The sequence below is a fragment of the Populus euphratica genome, unplaced genomic scaffold (genome assembly GCF_000495115.2).
Source record: "Populus euphratica unplaced genomic scaffold, PopEup_1.0 scaffold344.1, whole genome shotgun sequence".
NCBI lineage: Eukaryota > Viridiplantae > Streptophyta > Magnoliopsida > Malpighiales > Salicaceae > Populus > Populus euphratica.
In genome coordinates this window covers 170,370-176,489 of record NW_011500233.1, presented here as the reverse complement: position 1 = coordinate 176,489, position 6,120 = coordinate 170,370, and positions in this window count along the sequence as shown.

Genomic DNA, 6,120 nt, shown 5'->3' with positions numbered 1-6,120 from the left:
GTCTTGCCGGGTTATTTATTACTTCGACACTCCTGCACTTGGGAGAAGACATCAATCTTTTAGTCGTGTCACTTTCCATCCATATAAAGCAGACCTAAATCTGAGATCTACAGCTCCAAATATGACTTAATTACCAACATCTCTTTTCTAAGTTTACCCTCTCTTTGTCCTTTCAATTTCAATACTTCAACTCATCAATCAATCCTTTTATTTATGTGATATGCTTGCATTTAGGATGAGAATTTACTATAAATTAAAGGTACCTTATGGTATCAGACTTATTATTATAAAACATGCTTTAATTAATGAGTTATTAATACTTCAAGTGCAAAATAATGATATAAAACCTTGATAAAAATATACTTTAAGTACTAATTAGTCCACCACCAACAACCCTCTTCTTTTTTATCATCATCGACAGTGTCCTTTTCATTAGCCATCATAAGATCCAGATTTTAGAAAATAACAGTGGCCTCTCTCTAGTCTCCACCAGCCATCGTAAGTTATTATGCTTATCTATTTTCACCTCCTACAAATAGCATCATGATTTAGAGTCTAGAGTAATTTATTTATAAAATTACAAGCAAGTCTTTGTCCCTTATGTCATGGGTGTCTTATCAAATCCCAGGCAATTAAGTTGTCTAAATTGGTGTTTTTATATTTACAATTTAGTTTCTATGGGACACTCACACAAAACGAGTCTGTGAATCTTACACAACTATTTGACTTGTTTGCAGACAATTGTGAATTTTACACAACTATTTGAATTTTTATTTTTTGATAACAAATAAGATAGGAAAGTAAGAGTCTAAAATATTCATTTGTGAATTTATTCAAGGTTAGTTGTTATTCGAAAACAAGTCAAACAGTATTTGCTAACTGTTTGTAAATGCTTGAGTTGAGTACATTTGACTATTGTTTAACAGTGTTTTGTTTTGTTAAATTTGTAGTTTCTATAAAGGATTGAAGGGCATTGACGTTGTTTGAGACATATTGAAAACAAATGTTTTGATTTTGAATGTTATATAGATGGTAGAAAACTAGGTTCATAGCAGATATTGTGTTCTAGCTCGTGAAGACTTTCTTATGAATTATGTGAAAATGGTTTTCACCTTGATGGTTTGCCTTGTTTATTTTCCAAAATGGTTTAACACTTTAACATGTTTATACTGATCGAGAAGAAAGAGTCAAAGCTTACGAGACACAGAGGAAAACACTACAAACAACAAATAAATCATTTGGAGAAAAACGTAAGTCATGAGTTATAATGTTATATTCTGTGTTTTGGATTCAGTGTTTTACTTCTCAAATTTATTAACTAGATTACTGATTTTAATTAGTTTTTGAATTTAGTATTATAGTAATTATTTTTTGATAGCTAGATGTTTAATATCTAGATGCATTATCACTCTAACACATGTATTATGGTATTTTTTTTAACAAATAATTAATTATAGTTATAAAATATTTGGATTGATTACAGGGTTGATTTAAGTTGATTCTTGAATTGTTAAACTTATGGCATCTATAAACAAATGCTTCTAATAATAGGTTTGATGTGGGATGACAACATGATAAAGATGTTGAAAAGAATTTTAGAAAAGTTTTATGCAAATATTGTTAAAAAATTATTAGTGGAGATATTTTTCATGTCAAACAGCATTTGGCTTGTACTCGTAAGGATGTTGAGCCATGTTAGCAAGTAACAGAAAATATTAAGTAGATGATTTTAGGTGTTTTAGTGAAAAATCTAAAAGTAGCTGAAAAGAAAAGAAAAGCCCATCAATTTAGTAGAAATGATGATGATGATGAACTAAAAGAAATTAGCTCCAAGGACAAAGGAAAAAGAGTAGCTAGTGCGAGTGGAAGTACATAAACAACTCTAAATCAATTACTAAAAAAAGATATTAGAGAATAAGCATATCAACAAGGTGAAAGGTTTTTCTACTGATACGATCAAAGAGTTGATGTCTTATCCCAAGTGCGTAAGTGTCAAAGTAATAAATAATCCAGCAAGACCGAGGTCGAACCACAGGGAAGTTAACTATATAAATTATAAATAACAATAACAACAACAACACCACCACCAACAATGATGATGGTGGTGAAGATAAGTTAAAGAGGACTTTAAGATATAAGATTAATGTGAAGATTATACAATGATAAAAACAAATGTCAAGCTTAGAGGATACACTAATAGTATTAGAGATAAGTAAAGTATAAACTCTTTATAAATTATCAACATGATCATATTAATCATTTTATTTACGTAACACCATATATATAAATTTTATCAAATATTTATGATGCTAATTTATGTTGACAACAAATCAAGTTCCTCTCATAATAATGATGTCAGCTAAAGACTATGAAGGATTAAGTATTTGATGTACCAAGTGTTATACAACACAAATTTAGATTAACCATTTAAGAAGCAAGGTATTAAGAATTAATAAGATAAAAATGATAAGACATTTTAATAGCAAGTTGTTTAGGATATAAGCATTGAAGTGTATATTGAGTTTATATTATACTTATCCTAACACCATTAGTGAAACCTTTTCATCTTGATAAACTTAACTTAGCTAGAAATTATGAAGAAGAAAAACTTAAATAAACAACACAAGAATATAAACATGATATAAGTTAACTAAGTATAGTAAAGGACATGAAAAGCATGAACATGAGATTAATGAAAGCAAAACTTAAGCATCAAAAAAATATAAAGGGAGAGAGCAAGAAAATGATCTTGATATGAAAAACAAGATGCCTAAATGAATGGCAAATGCCTCTTTTTATATGCTAAAATTCAAAACTATTCATTTTGTAATTGATAATTAATTTAGTGGCCAACTATTGATTAGTGGACTTGGTGGACAACAACACTCAAGCATTTTGGTTGGATGCATTGACATTGATGCAATTAGAATTTGGCAATATGTTCTCCATTAAAGTTGTTGTAAATTATTTTTTCCTTCCACTTACCAAATTTCAGAGAATTTGGAACACTATCATTGACATTGATGCAATTAGAATTTGGCAATATGTTCTCCATTAAAGTTGTTGTAAATTATCTTTTCCTTCCACTTACCAAATTTCAGAGCATTTGGAACACTACAGCTTGAGATACGTCTAAAATACCGAGCAGTGCTGCTAGTGGATGTAGTGGATAGTCCTCATGCTCTTGTCTGGATGAAATGTCATTTCTACCATCAGAATTGGAGCTGGTCTTCCTCATAAAAGTTGTTGAAAATTATCTTTTCCTTCCACCCACCAAATTTCACATCATTTAGCCTTATATAACTTCAGTTATAAGTAAAAATCTGAGCAGTGTTTGGGCTGGATTGTAGGACAGATTCTGACTTCTTTTTTGTAGCCAAACTTTGAATTTAAAAATAATGAATTTATATCTTTCCATACGCATGAAAGTTGTAGGCCTATTTCTTATTTTTCCATTCATATAAATTAATTTGAAATCCAATATCTATAGCTCTAAATATGATCTAATAACTGAATAATGTTCGAATTTGAATTGAATTGCGACATCTCTTTTCTAAGTTTGGTCATCTCTTTGCCTTTGCAATTTAAGTTCTTCAAGTCATCAATCAATCCTTTCATTTATTTGATAGGCCTGCATTTAAAATGAACATTTACCATAAATTAAAGGTATCTTATATTATTAGATATAGTATTATAAAACATGCTTTAGTTAAGGAGTTATTGATACTTCAAGTGCAAAATGATGACATAAAACCTTGATAATAATATACTTTCAAGTACTAATCATCTATATTAGTGCAATTTCATTTAATTATGTAAAAAACTCTAAGTTTATTAAGGCTATTGAAATGGTTGCAAAGGATGGGCCAGGTTTCAAGCCTTTATCCAACCATAATACTAGAAAGAAGTATCTGAAGCAAGAAGTGGATCAAATAATGAAATTGCTTGAGGAGTACAAGCTAGAATGAAAAAAAAAATAGGTTATTTAATAATATCTGATGGATGGACAGATAAAAAAAGACGTTGTATTTATAACTTTTTAGTTAATAGTCCTAAAGGGACAATTTTTTTTTTTTAACATTGGTAGATACTTTTAATATGTCCAAGACTGCTGATAAGGTATTTGAGATGTTAGATGCCATTGTGGAGAGGATTGGGGAGGAAAATGTTGCCCAAGTGGTCACTGATAATGTTGCAAATTATAAGGCAGCGAGATAATTATTGATGGAAAAAAGAAAGAGTTTGTTTTGGATACCATATACTGCCTATTTTATTGACTTGATATTATAAGATTTTGAGAAGAAGTTAGAGGTTCATCAAGTAACTATTACTAAGAGGAGGAGAATCACTTCATATATTTCTTCAAGAACCATTCTTATTTCCATGCTAAAGCACTTTACGAAAGGAAGAGATTTGATTAGACCTACTGTCACTCAGTTTGCTACTGTATATTTGACTCTAGGATATTTGAATGATTATAAAATGCAACTGATGACTTTATTTACTTCCAAACAGTGGAGTTCATATAGGTTTGCAAGAATATAAAAAGGGAAACAAATTCAAAATTATGTTTTGGACAATAGGTTTTGGCATGATATAACTATATGTATTAAGGCAGCGTATTCTCTAATTAAAGTTTTTTGATTAGTTGATTTAGATGAGAAAACAGCTATAGGTTTTAGATATAAAGCAATGGATGAAATAAAAGAGAAGATACAAGTGAATTTTGGTTCTGTGAAAAAAATGTATATATCTTGCTACTTTTTTTTTCAAATATTGTCATATATTAATATGAATGCCTTCCAATTGAGATATTACTAGATTGTAATGATATATATATTTTTTTATATAGTTATATACCTATATGGAATATATTTCTAGATTGTAATGATATATATATATTTTTATATAGTTATATACCTATATGGAATATTGTTGATGCAGGATAAGAACTTCAACTCCATAGACCCTTACATGTAACAACTTATTATTTGAATCTTCATTATCATTATAATCTAATTTTAAGGTTGATGCCAATATTAAAATTGAATTATATCAATGCTTAGAAAGGATGATGATTAATGAAAGTGAAAGGTACAAAATTGACAACTTGAATAATTCAAGGATGTAAAAGGGTTGTTTGGCATTGAGGCTGTCAAAACAGCAAGAGATAAAAAAAAAAAAACTCTAGCTTAATTGTGAGATTCTTATGGGGATGAATGTCTAGAATTATAAATGTTTGCAATTTGAGTTCTAAGTTTGACTTGTACTTCATCTGGATGTGAGCGTAATTGAAGTGAATTTGAAATGATGAGTTTTTTAATTTAAATGTTGAAATGTTTAATAAAAATATTATAAATTTGAATTGTTTATTTAGGTTTATACAAAACAAAGAAATTGTTTGCACAAGAAAAAAAATGAATGACTTGGCATTTGTAATATGTAATATGAAATTGAATGATAACCAAGTCAAAAGGCAAGCTGATAATTTTGGTGTAGAAGATAATCTTTTATCTGATGATGATTGGATAACTAAAGGAAAAAAACATTTAAACTTTGATTTGCTTGGTGCTCTTAACAGTGCAACACAATGAAAAAATGGTAATAAAGATGAAAATGATGAAAAAAAAATTTCTAATAATGCTGAAATGAAGAGTCATGCTACTAAAGATGATTTGAAGATTCAAATTTATGATATTAATGTTGCTATTAGTAGTAGCACTGATGTTAATAATATTGATGTTGGTATTAGTAGTGATGCCAATAATCCTATTGATGCTAATAATATTGATGAACGTCTAAGGAGTAATGAGGAAGATTAATGCAATGAAATTGATTTTAGTTTACATGACATATCAGTATTTTTTTTTATTTTGTTAATTATTAGTTAATGAAAAGTTATTTAAATTATATATGAATTTTTATTTAAAACATAATTTTTTAATATATTTTAAAATTTCTTATAATTTTATAATTTATTTTTATTTTTTATTTTTTATACTATATTAAAATTATAATTTTAATTGATCACATGTGAGATCTTTATTATCATTTCGACAATGTTAATATTGTCTTAAAAAAAAAAAAAAAACCACGCCTCCTTAAGTTTCCCGCCAAACC